The 18,386-nt window shown below is 40.8% G+C and overlaps 1 protein-coding gene across 2 annotated transcripts in view; it reads left to right on the forward strand.

Annotated features, from left to right (window-relative positions):
- The first annotated feature begins 208 nt into the window (after positions 1–208).
- The window catches only part of tspan9a (tetraspanin 9a), a 215,128-nt gene continuing 196,950 nt past the window's right edge, over positions 209–18,386 (forward strand). For both annotated transcript variants that reach the window (XM_049574030.1, XM_049574031.1), the window contains exon 1: positions 209–491. The gene's annotated coding sequence lies outside the window, so the exon portion shown is untranslated. The remainder of the gene's footprint in view (positions 492–18,386) is intronic.

The raw sequence follows: 18,386 nt of genomic DNA on the forward strand, positions 1-18,386 counted from the left end.
AGCTGTCAAGACTCACTTTTTCACAACCGCCAAATTAATATTGTCTAATAGGCTATAGTTCTACCTCTGAGACTATAATCTCAATAAATCAAACCGGTTAGAGTTTTTATGGGCTCCCCAGCCCCTGTAATTCTCATATAAAGCTCCGGAGCTCTGGCACGCCTGTAGGAGTCACTAACAGCCCCCTTCTCCTTCCTCAAACTTCATTTCCTCCTTGACCAACCAGAAAACTCTGCTCCCAATTCATCATCAAACAGAGACACATAGCGGGCACCGAAAGTTGTCAGGAAGAGAGGTCTGACTTTTTTGGGGGGGAAATAGCGCATTCATAGATTTCTTTGGCAGGACAGAAGCGGAATAAAGTACTAAAGAGGTCCGAGTGGAAAGTTTGGGCTGAAGTCGCGTGGCGGTGACTTGTCTTGACCAACGTCTGCTCCTCTTTCCCTGGCGCGCGACAGGTTGCGGCGGTAACTTCACAGGAAGTTTAACAGGTAAGAGACTGTTTACTTTTCGGTTGTTTACTGACACTGTTTGTTTATGTGGCATATAGTCAGCGTAACGTGGTGACAACGCAGTCTAGTGTGGCGTCAAACTTTATTGTGTGGTGTTAAGTTACCTTTTTACTGTCCCAGCTCCAGCATGTCACCTACATGATTTAAAAACATCCACAATATGACGTCGTCAAAATGTTAAGTCGAATTACATGTGGCAGGCTGTAAGGACTTTATGATATATTTAACTACTGTGTGAATATTCCTATAATGTTGCACTGTAAGTTGTTTCAGAGTGTCTATAGAAAAGACTTTTGAGTATTTAGTGGTTTCAAAACCCTGTTAAGACCATAATAACACCCTTACTGTTATTATTTTTGGCAGGGCGTCATGAGTTTGCCACATGCCAAGAAGCTTTGAATGTGAGCTTGCATAGTGACAAAACTTAGGCCTCACACACACCAAACAAAAATCTGTTTACCTGTTAAATCAATCTATTTAAAAAATAGTTATGACTGCATGAAAGTCCGTTTATTAATGAAGCTCATCTGCCTCTGCTATATGTGGTATTAATGATTGGAGCACATTCTCAGCCAGCACATTTTGGTATGAGTTACATTATAAGTTGACACACGTAAGCCTTGAGGAATGTCAGGAATCAAAGCATAAATTCTGAGTCCTTTCAGAAGCAACAGCTGAATGAGATGCTGCTCATTCAACAATAGGCTCATCACTGGAGTTCCTCTCTGATTGTGCCTTCTTTTCAGCCTTGTGTGTTTGAGCACAGACACTCCGATGAGCCTAATCACTATGCTTGTGTTTGGCCATGTCTCAGCATCACCAAAGGTGGCTGGAAATGTGAGTTTAAACTTGATCACTGAGGAGGAAAAGCCTTCAGTGCTGCCAGTGAGGCTGTTTCTATCCTTGGCTTCTGGGGTTAAGAGCTCCTGTGGTAGTGACTGATAGTGAGAGGTGAATATCCCATTCACTGAGGGATCTACCAGATGTGGAGACAGCTCTGCATACTTTGATGCACCTCCGCATCTTTTGTTTTCCACTTTATAGCTTTTTGACCACTATTAGTTGTGGTTCTTGGCTTATTTTATTAATCATTATTGCTTAAAGGGGGGGGGGGGGTTGTTTTTGATTTATCCCATGCTTTAGTTAATCTCTCACTCCGTCAGGGGAAGTGTTGGATTCACAGTGACACATTATGAAGTATACCTCCGAGACCCAATACCGAAGTCAAGTGGGGCTGTATCAAAACAGGAGCCCTTTTTTTTACTTCACGTGCCATGGTGGTATGCTGTGTATCATGTCTATTCTGGTGTATGGGAGGGGAGAGAGAGGTCTTCCACCGTCTGACCCCACATTCCTGCGTCGCGCATGGCGAGGGTTCAGCGCCCTCCCGGCCCATGACCCCCTGTTGAGAAAAAAAATACATTTTCTACTGAATTTTGCTCTTGTGTTTAATTATTTTCACCAAGTTTTTGGAGGCTGAATCTTGTTGGCTGCCCTCTAACCATGTAAATCTAGCGTAACCCATTTAATTACAAACAAGGGCTCACAGTGGATTAGATATTAACTGTTGGATTCATTTCCCAGTCATATCTACTGCCATACCCACCAGCAACATACTCAAAGGAGGAACAAAATAAGCGGCTTGAGCACTCAGCTGCATCTCATTGTATTCAGCTCGGTTTACATAATGAAACCAACATACTTGCTGACATCAAAGGTTGCTAACTTTTCTCTATGACTATTTTGCATCACTAACAATCATAACCTTTGTCAAGAGTTTTTTTTTCCTCTGGGACCCACTGGCTGATTCTCTGCAGTGGTAAAACAAAAGCAGCAATGTGAGCCTCCGACTGTGTTTACTTCCTCAGCTTTCTCTGTCACCACAGAGCTCGGCTCTCTGTTCTGTTCTGTCCCTTCATGAAAGTTCCTATTCTGTGGGACGAGGGGGGTAGGACCATCCGTGCTGGGCAGATCTCATTCCACCAGGCCTCACAATGGACAAGCTGTGTTGCTATATCAACATTTATTTCTCTTATCTATCCCTCCCTTTTTTTTCTCTGCCGCTTTAATCACTTCCCTCTGGGCCAATCAGCAACAGGAAGAGCAAGGCCGTGCACCGCAGTCTTTGTCTGTGTGAGATATCTCTGGTTCTGTGCTGCTGACTGGCTGCCATGACTCACTGTGACTTTGCATCTTGTGCCAGAGAAGCCTTTACTATAGTCCATATTTCAGGCTCGAGTCTAACCATTTTTATTTGTGCCCTACTCAAGCTGCACATTCATGAGATGCAGCTCGGATATCTAACTCCGAGCCATATATACACTGCGAGCAGCACATTCTGTGCCTATATTTTGACCTCGCTATGTGAATGGCAAGTGGTTGTTTACAGTCAAGTCTATTTCCGAGGCAGGATCCTGCCTTGTTGGCCTGAAGGTGCACCAGATTTGTGTTTGCAACAGAATTCTTGGCTGAGTCAGTGTGACCAGCGGAAAGAGACACATTGTGTTTCAAATTAATTTCCATAGGAAACTTTTTTTTAATTTCCTCTGTCAAATTCACGTTTTGCCAAATCATTACACTATAATTAAGTTGGTCTGCAAAACTTTATCAAGACCATAAGAGCCACAGACAAAGTGCAGCATGCCATTCTCCTAGTTTGAACCCATGACACTGTATCTTGTGTAGCTGTTGGAATTTATCACCATTACACGTGGAAGTGAAGTCTCAACTGCTGCTGTCTGCTCTACTTTCATGCCATACGTATCATGCAGTTTTGTTTCAGTGCAGAGCGGGATTTGTAATGTCAGACTTGTTGACTTTAGCAAGCAGGGCTTCCTCTTCTGACGGCCTGTGTAGATATAGCCTGTGTCGGTTGCTTTTGTTCGTGTTGGCAAGCTGACGTGTGGAATTTTTTTTCCTATTTGATCTCAAAGTCAGGAGCCACCAGTAGCGGAGACATAGAGAGCTTCGCATGCCAAATATTTCTAAGATGATGTACCTAGAGTAATGTGCGAGAATACAAATTTAGTTATGTGAGAAGAAATGGTGAAACATAGCAACAAATTATAATGTAAATTACATAAAATATCCCATTATACTGCAACAGATAACTTAACCTTCCTATTATTTTGAAGAAACATAACATCCAATATGTCGTGGGTCAAGTTGATCCACAAATACACTAAAAAACAGGTATGCATAGGCATTCTGCAACACATCAGTGTATCCACATGACCCTAGATGAGGAAAAGTTAAAGAATATCTGGAAGGAATAGGGAAGGTGATCAATATTTAAGACAACTCACAATCAAAAATGGGTCGATCTGACCTGCAACATACTATTAATTAAAATAAGGTAATATTTGTTATATATTGTAGTGTTCATTTGAGTTTTTATGATAAAATGTGAGCTTGTCTTTGCGATGAGTCTTTCTCTTCCTATCTTGTCAAATGATGTTGCACTGCATCATTTATATAAGAAAAGCATACACATTTCTCTTCACTGCTTACTTACTTATGCAAATAATGAGCATTAGTGGAGCTCAGACTGTCACCCCAGCTCTCCTCCCACTGTATACTTTTCTGTTGCTTTGTATCGTTTAGATTATTTTTCATTTTTTAGGACTGGTTTTCAGAGGAGAAAGCAGGCACCTGGGTTGTATTTAATGGTATTTTTATGTTAATGAAACACAGACATTCCTTTATGCAGAGTCCATGCCCATACCCATTAATCAATTTCAAGTCAAAGCCAGTGTTGTAAGTCATAGTGTGACTGTCACAGCTGAGCTGAGCTGAGAGCTCTGGCTTAGTGTTTCCTTTTGGAGGGACTGGGTCACATTACTGTAGCCATATTTTATGTGTGATGGGACGGTGTTGATTTTATTTGTCATTGGTTACTCTCGGTTTGGAAGGGATTTCTGTTTTACTTGACTCTCCATATCCTGTTTGGACTCTGGTAGCCTGTTAAAGATATTATTGATGATTGTAGCCAGTCCAGGAATGGATGGATCTCGTTATCCAGCTCCAGACCATATTTGACCAATATGTGTGAGAGATGGCTCCAGTGACTATAAAGATGACTTTGATCATGCAGTATCTGAGTAACACTGAACATGTAACGTCTCGGCTTTCAGCATTTTAGCTGTATAACTGCACTGTATAAAATGTAACAGCTTATTTAGCGCAAGAGCTCTTGGAAAAGGGACAAAGCACAGGGAGTGTCAGCTGTAAACGATTCAGACTTTTTTAGGCGTTAAGAATATGTTCAACTACATCAGATTACACTGTTATGTTTGGAGATTTCTCTGGTGTCACATAGAGGGAAGAAACATAATAATGCAATGCAATTTAGTGTCTGAAAATGTACATTGCCACCAGCCTCCACACATTTAAACCAAATTGCGAAACAATAAGTTTTATAACCTGTAACTGCAAGCCTTAACTCTCTAATGGCCGGTATACACTGTGCGATTTTGGGCTGTCCCAGACGAAAGATGGCCATCGCGGGAGAAATGTGGCGATATCTTTAGTCATGGCTCTGAAACGGTGGTCTTATGTCGCACTGTGAGACAGGTTCAAGGACGGCCAATGTCAACGTCTTGCGACCAAAGATAACCTGAGATAAAATTGTGACGGTGTTAGATATTTAGGATGACTATCTCACAGTGTGACAGCTGCTATGACCTACGTCTACTAATCAACCAATAGACATGCAGCACGAAATGACACAATGGTCACCGCGAGGACTGGCGCTAAACCCAAACACAGTTCTGTGGAACTCCCAGAAAGAGGAAAGTTTGGTGGAGCACTGGCAGCAGAAGCCTTGTTTATTTGATGTTTCCTCCAGCTGCTATCATGACCATCATGAAAAGACGCTGCATGGAAGGAAATTGCAGAGGAACTGCAACTTCCAGGTGAGCAAGCTACCTATGGTGGCGCAGATGGATGACGTACGCTGATGCGGTGCACGCTGATGACGTTGCATATTGATGTATGTCGTAACCTGCGATTCAGTAGTTAACGGCCATCGTAAAATCTACACACATTAAACTTGACGTCGTACAAAAGTTTATTAGATCCACGTCTCACAGTGTGTCATGCAATGGTCTTATAAGATTGCTAAAATCGCACAGTGCATAGGGCATAAGAGAAGGCATAAGATGACAGACAGTGTTGTAGTCAAAACTACCTAAACTGAGACCAAGTCATGACCAAGACCAGAGTATATTGAGACTGAGACAAGACCAAGACTTTGAATGGTTGGGACTAGGGCTGGGTGGTATGTCCTGAAAATTATATCACGGTATCTTTAGGCTATATCTCAATACACAATATATATCTTGATATTTTTTTAAATCTCCTTAAGCACTTCATCAATGTTGGGACTGAGAGACTAAATCAAACAAAACAATATTTCTGACCAAATTCCCCCTCTGATGCGACAAAGTTGTACGGACGACTTTTTTCCCCCCAGAAAATATTAACACATTAAGATGTTTGATCAATAATCATCAATAATGTGGATATAAGTGGGTTAATGCAAGCGTTAAAACAAATGTATAAGTCTGGGAACGTGATACATTTACAAGCCTTTCAATATACTTACCAATATAATATAATCAAAAACAACTTTCTGACGAAGGTCCACAATTCATGAAGATAGCATTTATTACAGGATTTTTGTTTTGTCATTGTTTACTTTTACATTAAACTTGTGTCCCTCACATCCCCTTTTTTGACTCAGTGTTGAGGATTAGGGACGACGGCTCATTTGAAATTGAAAACTGAATTTTTTTTAATTAATCTTTTTTGAAATTTCCATTTGCAGTTTTGGACGGCTTACACTATTATCAGGTGTGACAGAGGCTGGCATCAATCATAACCATTCAAATCTGCTCCTCTAATCCTCTTTGAAGGCGGTGCTCTCCTGTATACAACAGACTGTTTTGTAATGGGAATTCAAGGCTGGCGTCTCACAATAGGAACTCCTTTTCGTCTATGTTGACTTGATATTTGTGTAGATGGCCAGCATCTGTTATGCGTGTAACAATTCACATTGACAAGCCAAACATTTGGCAGCACTTTATCATGTTGGCACTATGAATTATAGGGCTCTTTCTGTCGCTGTACAAAATGCAGTGCTTGAGGTGGAATATTAAGGCTGTCACAACCTGTTGCAGGAGATATTCATTTGTTGTGTCCCCAACAACCTGACATTTCTTGAAGAATGTGTGATAATGGTAGCTCTGAATGAGTCAAGAAATATACAGTGACGTGGAGAAATAACTAACTCCTGGAACTCCTCTTTCTCTTCTGCTCCTATTCTGATGATTAGCAATGTGGCTGTTTTGCATGGTGCTGCGTGGGGCACAAAAATGATGGACATTTGTAGGTATTTGTTTGTAAGAAAAGGGTGCACACTTTAAATTAAAAACAAAAATAGCAAGCTAAACTTTACCCATTGAATTAAAGGCTACAGATGAAAGACCTACCTGTCTGGCCACCCATCAACACCGGTCATCACTTTGATGGTTAGTCACCAAAATGCAAAAAGTGCAAGAGTGGGAATGTGCCTGTGCCTGTTTGATGAACACAACAACTTTTGACAGTACACATTGCCATGTACAATGTACCATTCTGGAAAATACATTTAAAAAAGAGTGAGTGGAGTTCATGTAAATATGAACCATTATTACCAATATGTTACATTTATTTTGCTAAACAAATGATCCCATCCCAGTTGTTATAAAGTGTCAAACATATTAGGATTTCAAGCACTCTCAGTTGCAACAACCTAAGCAACCTCTGAAAGAAAACCAGAGAGAAAAGGAAAAAAATCAATAGCACATTTCCCACTCTGCCACCTTTGTTGGCACAACTTCAGCAGGCGGCCCCTCCTGTCCTGTCTTGTCTGCTCTTAAATGCTTGTTGGTGCAATAAAAAAGATCCTCAAAAGAGTAATTCGTTACCAGCTTTGAACCTGCTGTGATAAACCTTACACAAGAGAGCCTCATTGGCAAGGCAGAGCCAGCTCTCCTCCTGCTTCATGCCAGTACTCTAATCAAAAGCACCTTTGTGAGCCACTACAGAGCCCGCTGCCTCTTGGATTGAGCCCTCACCATGGCAGTTGAACCCTTTAAACATGATCTGCTCTGCTTTAGATGCTTATTGGCCACTTCATCTGTAACTGTTTTCAAACCTCGCTCAACCTTTCATCGCTTGTGAATCCTAATTTAGGGAAGAGGTCAGCCATAAGTGATGCATCCACTTGTTACCAAACATGTCTGGAGCTGATTACATTTATACAGCTTGTTTGTGGGAACACTGCCCCTTTCTGTCCCACATGTGACGAATTTAGAAAGGATGGCAGATTGCATTGGCTTCATTTATTGTCCATTCATCAAGCTATTGCCAAAATAAGTACAGACTCGTAAGTTGAAATGATTTAAAAACATGTCTGATTCCTAAAAGTTTTGCAGTAGAGTATATGTTGCTTTTAATGAACAGTGTGTAGGATTTAGGGGGATTAGTTGCATCTAGTGGTGAGGATTGCAGATTGTAACCAGCTGAAATGTCTCACGGTTAGAATTCCTTCAGTGTTCGTTGTTCAGGAGGTTCTTACTGGGAGTTGAATTATCTGCGGAGGTCTTTTCCTCTCCAAAACAAAACAACCCAGTGATTTAAACTGGTAAAAACACTGAATAAAGCAGTTTCAAGTTAAAAACCTGGGTTTTCCCGATGCTGCATGTTGGGGAGGGGCTGCTTACTGTGGTGTCTGACACCAAAATGCAAATGGTTCTTTCTGGAGCTAGTGTTTGGTTTGTCCATTTTGGGCCATGGTAGTAACATGGCGATGTAACGTGGTGGTGGACAATTATATTATATTCCATTCCTGCCGATATGTCCTCCTAAACCCTACACACCCAGTTGTTTATGCACAATGCCCTAAACAGAACACATTTGGTTTATTAAAATAAAGAAACCACAATTTCCCAAAATGCAATGAAGCTCTGTGCTTGCACAAACTTTAAGTGGGCTGCTAAATAATGGCCACAGTGAACATTGAACATAACATAAGGACCAGGGTGATTTTCTTTGGTAAATACCTGGTTTGAATTCAAGTTTGTGGTAAAAACTTTTGCCTTTCCTTCTCTGCATTAACCTGCCAACACGCTGAACGCAGAGGAAAACATTTTGCTTTGCTGCCAAATGTTCTGTTTTAATGATACATTTAAAGATCCCAGAAGGACATAAAATATATTGGACGTAGTTATTTCAGAGCATCTGGAGCCACACATCATTGAAGGGTGCAGTTTTTGCTGGCCACTCTATACAATCAGTGGAATATAGGCCTCTGTCTCACAGGTCATTTGCTTTTCAATTTCACTCTGATTTGTATTCCTGTCATGTTATGGCAAGGTAAACGTGTTGAAATCATACATATTTCTGCACCTTTTTGCTGGTTGACTGCCACTGACAAGTTGGTGGAGTGGTGCAATCATCCATCCGCTTACCGAGGCTCTTCAGATCTGATCTTAAATTGGCTTTTTCAGTGTTTCCCACAGAATTAGAGTGCATGTGTGGTGGCAGCTGGAGCTGGGAGGCAACAACAAAGTTTATTTTATTTTTCTTTTAAATGTCTGTGTGTTCCTTTGTATCATTCTGTTTTTGATCATGAAATTTTGAGGTTTTTTTAAGGTCTGTGAATTCATGGCAGGCAGAGCTCTCCGTAAGTTCTTTTTTTCCTCAGCAGCTGATTATGACTTGTGAAGTGGATAAGTCGAGCCGTTCACAGTCGATCCATTCACGGCTGATGTGATCTGATCAGATCGATGGATGAGAGGAGCATCTGCTGTGAGTGAATGCAAACTTTTAGACCCAGCAGAATTAACTGTGAAGTTTCTTTGAACCTTCAATGCGCCTGATGTTTTGCTGCTCCACTTATACCTCAAGTATGCCCTGCACTCCGACAGCATGGTGCTATAAATAACAGAATGGTATATAAATATATTCCAGTAGCACTCCACTGAACAATCTAGCTCCAAGTCCTCCATTAGTCCTCCACTTTGGTCCAGACCAAAATATTTGTTCAGCTACTGAGGGGATTGCCATGAAATTTAGTACAGACAATCCTGGTCACCCGAGGATGAATCATAAGAAACCATAAGAAAATTTGGTACATATATCCATGGTGCCAAGAAGATAAATATTAATGGCTTTGGTAATTCTCTGACTTTTCATAAAGTGCCACCATGAGGTCAGAATTTCAGTGTGTCCAGTGGTTTATGGTTACATGCCTGCAAAACTAGTGTTAGCATGCTAACATGGTCAATTAAGACATGGTAAGAGTTTACCAGAATAATAGTATGATAGCATTGTCACTGTAAGCATGTTAGCATTACAGTATTAGCATTTAGCTTAAGGCACTGCTGTATAAAACTCTAACAGAGCTACTTTTTCTCCTGCTTGCTCAGCTGAAAATGGATGTCCTTGTGTGAACCCTTAAAACAGATGACAGAGTGGACTCAGTGTGTCTTCAAAAGATTCCCTGCAAGAACAGAGAACAGAGTGTATGTCTTTTTGTCTACATGTATATGTCTTTGATAAAGAGACACAAAGACATTGCCAACATAAAACAAAGAATCTGAGCCCAATATTCAGTGGAAGTGTAAGAATGTGAGAGTTTGATGAGTGACGTGTTTATTTACCCAGTGGAGGGCTGCAAGCAGATCCTTTGGCAAAGCTATTCCTGAGCTCGTCCTATAACCTCTGACCTTAGAGACAGGAGACACAGTTTGACAAGTGTGACGCTCAGGCGACAGTTTAACCTTTTGATGTCAAAAATCGGGGATGTTTGATAGGTGTGATATTTTCATCTTGTCATTATATTTGATATGTTTTGACATTTTCTGGAAAAAAAGAAAAACACCAAGGAATGAATACATTTCCTTAAGATTAACATCAGTTTATATTCATCTAGGTCCTGTTTTTTCTTACAATGGTTTCCCAATTTCCTGCCATGTTGTTTGTGTTTACACAGCAGCAAAAGCAAAGCATTTTATGTTTATTCAAGAGGAGTGGAATTTCTTTTGCTGTGGTCCACTAACTGCATAGTAGGCCAAACAGGCAATTTTGGGTTTTTCTAGGTCTTGGCCTTCGGATGCTTAGGAAAATTCAGTGAAAGTGCAAGCATACACTTCAGCCATGCAGCTTAATTAGTGTATTTCCCAACTAAGTTTTTGATTCATCTGTAAATATTCTGGTGTGTGGATATTGACGGTGGAGCCATTAAATGTTCTTACAACAGTTTGAACTCAGTGACAGTAACCAGCCTTTGAAAAGAAGCAATTAATTCAATTTAATTGAATGTCAAGAAGATTATTTTTAACCTCCACCAAGCCTAACCATTTTTTTGTAAAATTAAGATTTAATAGACTATATCCTCCAGCTACCACTTGACTGAATGTATCCATAGCCTGCAAAAACTGACTCGTCTTTGTTCTCATAGATTAACTTATTGTATGAACTTTGAATCAGCCAGCCATAAGTCTAAACCCTGAGGCATGGACATCTGCTTAACGCTTGATTTATCCATAGCTGTTTCATGCATTATTAAATAGCAATAGTGTTAGAAAAGCTCAAAGCTTCCAATAGCCACATGTTTTGGGGTATACATTGCAGCTTTTTCAGTTGTTTACAGGCTATGTTGTTGATTTCTGAGTGTTCAAAATGGAGAAGTGGATGTCTGTTTTTTTTTTATTTGTGGGAATGCAATCAAATTTCAATATGAGTGCTGTTTTGCGAAGTGGGGATGCTGTTCGATCGAGGGCAATGAACCGGAGTATTGTGGTAAATGACTGGCAGTTTCTTTACATTGTTGTTACAAAATGAGTTCCTTCAGCCAAGCATACAGGGATACCACATACAAAAACCAGATATAGCATGGTAAATTTCACTTATAATGCTTATGCTAGACAAGCTTTTAGTGTGTTGTTGTGTTGAGGGGAATGGGAATGAATATCGGGGCACTCAAAATAGTCAACCTGTTAAAATCTGGCTGAGCCTTTTTCCCTCTTGCCAAGGGCATTTAGAACATCTTCAGGCCATGCTCAGTTACCCAGGATGGTTATAAATGGCCGGCTCACCAAACAATTTAACTCTCTCTCTCTCTCTCTCTCTCTCTCTCTCTCTGTGTCTGTCACTCTCTCTTTCTCTCTGCATACTGTTGAAATCTGTACTGAGCATCTTTGCACACTCTTTATTGCAAATGGCAGTCACTGCCACTGTTGAGAAAGCTGATCCTGAATAAACTGCACACAGCTCACTCATGTTAATCATTGTTACAGTCTGTGATTTAAAGGATCTGATGCTGATGATTCAAGCATTCTTAGCTGCAGTCTTAAGGCAGTAATTTTAATTCTTTTAAATTGAGAGACCAGCGACTTTGGGTAAACTGAGAGATGTATTTTTTCTACAAAAGGTTTCCTACCACAGCTAGGAAACCTAGCAGGTGTGACAATTACCAGGGGGGGAAGCGTCCTCTTGTGTGGGGTGTATCTTCTTATTTGCTATCAATCTGATGAATAGTTTATTCTTTATGCCTTCATACTTGACATGCATCAAATGAACCAGTCTCATACTGTATGTATTATTCAGTGAAGTTTGCCTCATTTTCCAAGCTTAAGAGGTAAAACTACCCCATACTGTGCCACTCAGTTTGACTTCTCATTTTCATCAAGCCAAAGGGGATAGGCCTATTTGTTCTGCATTCTGACAAAGAGGCACCCCGCTTATATCAAAGTATGAACGTGCACTCAGGGCCTAGACGGTCACGGAGCTCGCCAAAGCGTGCACTGCTACTTCCTGCCAAACCACGCCCATCTAAGTGAATGCCAAGTTTATAGGGAATCCCAGTGAATGAACTCTCCCACACAGGGCTATGTCACCTTACTATTACCTAACCAAGCAAGAGTAAGCAGAGTAGTGTCTGTTTTCAAGTTTGATTTTGTTCTGTTGCTACCTCCTGGAATTTATTTGAATGGCAGACATTTTGAGTTACCATAGTTGGAGAAACAATGTAATAAACAACATTAGTGATGACTCCATTCCATTAGGTGCCCTAGTAAGCCATATTAGTTAGCAAGTATGTATAATAGCAGTGATGTTATTTTTCACGCCTGTGCTTGTTCTGCTGTGGCATGTCAAAATGCTGCAAAAAATGCTGTTGGCTACAGCTGATAAAATCTGCCAGTAACACCCGTCATTTCAGCTGATAGCTGGTGGCTAAAATTTTTCTTCAGCCACTTTGTTTCTGTTGAAGGGGACAAAAGCCAAACTGTTGCATGGAAAATGTTAAGGAAAATGACACTGAAATTATTGTGAAGCTTCAGACTACACCAATTATGACTTTGACTTCTTTATCTATCTATCTATCGACTATCTTTAATTTAGCATGAAAAGTAGGTTCCCTATAGACACATATTGTAGCAGCAACTACCACAGAATTGCTTTTGAGTATTTTGCCAGGTGTCTGTCTGTCTGTCTTTGGACAGATTTTGTCAATGCAATAACATCACAACTATGCAAGATGCAGTCATGACACTTTACAGGTGTGTAACTGCGATCACTATGAAGCCTGAGTTTGACGATGGAAGTAGTCCGAGCAAGGGCACCAGTAGCTGGGGGGTAAGAAATAGGGAACTGGTCATTGGTCCCCCCCACTTTGCCCTCCCCAGCCCACCTTTGTTTTAAGTCACGGATGGCTGTATCACAGCTGGAGTACAAGATGATCTCTAGTTTGCAACTATTTTGATAAACAATCCCTTTTTTCAATCAAAATGACCAAAATGTGCTTATCTATTATGAAAATGTTCTGCTTTTCTTTGCCATGTGTGATGGTAATCTAAGTATCTCGGTTCCGGACATACTGAATTAATCCATGAAAAATTCTGCATGATAAGAAAGGCTAGAGTAACGCATGCTTGAAGACAGGCGTGCAAAACACACAGGAGGTTCTTGTTTCTTCAGTCCTGGCCCATGAACTGCTTGGCATTTGTTGAAATGGTGCAGTCCGCTTGACCCGTGAACCTCTTCCCTCCTTCTCTTTTTGCCTTCTCTCCAAACACCGCTGGAGGGCGGTAACAGGGGACCTCTCCGCCCCTGCTCTGAGCCTGTTTGACACATGCATTCACATATTTTGAGAGATCCCATTTAACATGCAAATGAGATGGACCCAGAGCTTGAATGTTGAATAGTCTGGCGTATACTCAGCTCACTCAGAAAGCAGTTTTCAGGTCCACGATTGGGGCTACAAATGGGACACCAGTGAACTGTGTGAATGTGCTCATTGTGGGTGTGAGGACACTTGAAGTGTATTTTCCCTCTCTTTCGGAGAGAGGACAAAATGGTAGCCACAGCAGGTCACGCCGGGTGGCACAGGTTTCTGCCTGAACTGTGTGAAAGTTCTGGATGGAGAGATTTCACAGACATGTTTCCACAAGTATTGTTCTTCTTTTAGACACTGTGGTTGGAAGTGATGTCCCATGTTCCTCTGTGACCACACTGACTAGACTGACGAAGCCCTCAGCTGTGGGAGTCCTGCGGGTTCAAGTTTGGATGGTTACAGTCCATGTTGGATAAGATCTAGTTAGTGTTTCAGTGCAGAACAGAGAAACACTGGAAGTTGTAACTTAAGATATATCTCACAATGGGTTATTTAAGTTTCTTCCCAGGCAGATGTAAACGTAACCAGCCTAATATAACACTCCAAAGAATCCAGACTGCTGCTCTCTGTTTGGGTTTTTGGGGATTGCCCGAAAGCATGAAATTGGCTCGATGGCAGGCAGCCCTGTCTAATTGTGAATCAGAGGTATTTGATTTCCATTATGACCGTGAAGCCTGAGAAGAGCTAACAATTACAGGAGAGTGTGCAGTAATTTGTTTGACTGAAACACATAAGAAACTCCTCTTGAATGTTTCTGTCCGTGTCTCAGAGAGTTTCCATGCTAATTATGTACAGAGCACACATTGATCCTTCCCAAGTAATAAGTTCATACGAAAAAAATGTTTTCTCCTTGTGTTCAATGGCAAATCCAGCTTTGGGAAGGTCATTTGTGAGGTTTGACAGTAGCATTATTCTCACCTCTTACTCATATATTGTTCACAAGTTCATCCATAAGTGGATGTATGATGTTTATAGATGTTTACATTACCTCTGTTGCACAATCAAACTGTAATAACTCCCATAAACAGTCAAAGGACAGAACTGGTATAATGAAAGACGCAGCACTCTGCTGAATCATGTCCAGGGTTTGCACAATAGTTCCAGTGTCAAACCCAGTTTCCACTGCTGACTGAGGTTTGTTCTGATGATTTGGTTTGTGGTAGGGTCGGGCTGCTACCAGCGTCACAGCTCTGGTGTAGGCCTGAGTGAAGGATGTGGTCGAGGCGTAATACTGAGACACATGCTTGTTAGTGTGAGCTTTTCAACAACTTCCCCATCCCTCCTGGGTAATCAGAGCACTTTGATAATCCCTTCAGGAGGACTTCACTCAAGACAGGGCTCCTCCTGACTCAGTGCAGCTGTTGATGCTCTGTGAAACCAGTTGCCGTTCTCATCGCTGTGTGCATGCATGTGCATTTGGCAGCTTCATATGCCTGGTGCATTCAGAGTTACGTGATTTATAGCGCTGTGTGAGTACATCCAGTCAAGATGCACTGAACTCCGAGGCATCTTCAGTTCCAGTCAATGTGATAGTCTCAGCAACTGAAATTTAAATTTCATTTATATGCCTCTGTGCCGGTGTTAGCTGGAGGCATTGTGTTTTTGGGTTGACCGTCTGTTCATCTGTCCCATGTGTCCCATGTATCTGTCTGTTGTGAACAAGATATTGCAAGAATGCCTTGAGGAATTTTTTTAGAGTTTGGCACAGATGTTCACTTGGACTGAATGATGAACTGATTAGAATTTAGTGGTCAGAGGTCAAGGTCACTGTGACCTTGCATCCATCTCATTCTTGTGAATGCGATATCTGAAGAACATCTTGAGGGAATTTCTTCACATTTGGCAAAAAAACGTTCACTTTAACTCAACAATAAACTGATTTGAATTTGGTTGTCAGAGGTCAAGGTCACTGTGACCATGCATCCGTCTCATTCTTGTGAATGAGTTATCTGAAGAACGCCGTGAGGGAATTTCTTAAAATTTGGCACAGACTTTCCCATAGGCTGGATAATGAACTGACCAGAATTTGGTAGTCAGAGGTCAAAGTCACTGTGATCTTGCATTTGTCTCAAAGCAGTATCTCAAGAATGCCTTGAGGAGATTTCTTTAAATTTGGCAAAAATGTTCACTTGGATTCGAGAATTAAGTGATTAGAATTTAGTGATCAAAGGTCAAGAGAATTCATATCTAATTATGACAGAATTTCACCCAATATCTAATAAGATGAAATGATGAAGTGATGGAATTTTATATCCAAAAGTTCAATGGTCAGCTTCACTGTGACATCATAATGTTCTGGAAAAACACTTTTCTGGCCTTTACACTACATCATATCTCAGGAACAGAAGGAAAAACATTTGGTCAGATACTGAATTGGTGACACCAATCTTGGATGTCCACCTTGAAACTGTGCTGATTGTGTAGATTTTTGTGCTGCCAGAGGGGAGGGGTGTGTGAAGCATCCATGTTGTCACAGACATGGATGTAAACCGTATCTGCAACTTGACTGTGTGCAGAGGCATACAACCCAGAGGTGGTTATTGTAGTTTTTAATGTTTTATGTTAAAAATTGCAAGTTCAAAATGACGCTTCATATACTTCACGTACACCAAGCTTATGAAATTTTTGACAGCCTTCATGTCCAAGAAGATCCTAAATCAACATTCAGAATCTTTGATGAATCAAGAAAAAGAAAACCTACTGCATTTAGATGCAATGATCTTACTATACGGCAGGGCTGCCCCTGACTTAAAATATTCCTAGTTGACCAATAGTCTTCATTTGGGGCCATTAGTCGACTAGTCGCCTGCATCTTTACAATATTATTTAATTATTAAATGATATATTTTGGGTGGGGCAACACAATGGTTTGAGCTCAAGGTGTGAGAAAGGATAGCATCAGTAACATTGTTAACACTGTACTACATTACTGAGAAATACAAACCGTACTAATGAACCTTCGTTAATACAGGCCTATATTTTATCTACAAGTGCACGTCACACACTGAGCGAGCCGCCTGTTAATGACGCTGTCGGCAAAGCAGTAATGATTGTGCTAAATGGCTAACGGGCATGTAGCTACTTACATGTTTCAAATGATACATCATGTTTGTAGTCGACAAATGATAGGCAAATGTTTGCCTGCAGAGTTTACATATCACCTTGGGTTCATCCTTCACCTTCTCAAAATGATCCCACACTTTGGATTTCCTGCCCGACATGTTATTAACTAGCCTGTGGAATAACTGCAGGTACCAGCCCTGGAAATTAGATGCCGTACACATGCCGCGTCTTTAACTGCCTGGAAAACACGAGGTCGGGCACTGGGTGCTACTCTTGTGACTTTTTTGTGCCAGCGTTCAAGAGCGATGGCGTCCTGGATTGCTAAGCAACCTTACCAAGCATCGTATCATAGCCTATTTACCTGAAATACCTGAGTGCAGAGCTGATTTTCTTTCAGATGCTGTTTATAAATCTGTAGGCCTATCGTCCGTGGGACAGATGTAAAGCTTTGGGTAGCCCTGCACTAACATGATCAACTTTTCCATATTTATCAGACTGAATATTTTCAGATGAAGGGAAAGATATCTGTCGGCTGTGATTGGTTTGTAACGTGACTCCAGTCCGACTGCTGAGTGTGCGTGGCCTCTTGCTGCGTCTGTCCTGTAAATTAAATTCCCACATGGTCCAGTCATATAGGTTTTCATTTATTTTGACAAGGCGCAGCTCCTAATAGATTTTCACTTTTTTTTTTCCTTCAACTAAGCGACCAGTGAAATATTGCTGACTAATGACCTTTCTGGTCAACTAACATTTGGTGGACTATAGCGGGCAGCCCTACTATACAATACGTATATCAGTCAGGTTCTTGCTGGGACTTTTTTTTCAACTAACAAACTGCAGCTGCTGTTCATGAAGTGCGTCTCCAAACGATTATATGAAATGGTGTGTTTTTTATTTGCTGTATTATTTCAGCCAAAAAACACATTATTCTCATTTGGCCTTGTTGCTGTTTCAAATCTGGCCAATATTGTTTTCAATATGATTAATTTTTTTGTTTGTTCCAATACAGCAGCTGTTACTTTATGATATTGGTGATATTGAGAATTACCCATATGACCATAATACTGAACAATAGCAATAAGGACATTGAAAATCTCCTTTCTTATACACCAAAACAAATCATCAATCAGTCAAATATGATTATTCCACTTAGTATCAAAGGTTATCCACATAATAGAGTCTTTTTGGCATGTCAGTGGGTTATAACATATAGCAACAAGAGAACAGCGTCATCACATCTTTTTGCTTTGCTATGAAATATATAACTTTGCACATGTGGCAAATCTGAGAAGCAGTTAATGATTATCATAAGCCACAAGAATCTTTACACATAGAGTTTTGAACACTTGAAACAAATGTGTGGTCACATTTCACATTTTTAGGGTGTAGAGTCACAAAGTTGTTTCGTTCATGACAATAAGGCGGCAGTTAATAAAAAGCTCATTAACAACCGGCAGCAGGGTCAGACAGAAAGATGCATAACACTCACACGATGCACAAAACGTTCTTGTCATTCTTGCTCCCGTTTGAACATAGTCTGCCACAAAGGTGATTTTAAATTGATGGTATGTTACTGTGCAGATGTTACC

The sequence above is a fragment of the Epinephelus fuscoguttatus genome, linkage group LG4, assembly GCF_011397635.1.
Source record: "Epinephelus fuscoguttatus linkage group LG4, E.fuscoguttatus.final_Chr_v1".
NCBI classification, from domain to species: Eukaryota; Metazoa; Chordata; class Actinopteri; order Perciformes; family Serranidae; genus Epinephelus; species Epinephelus fuscoguttatus.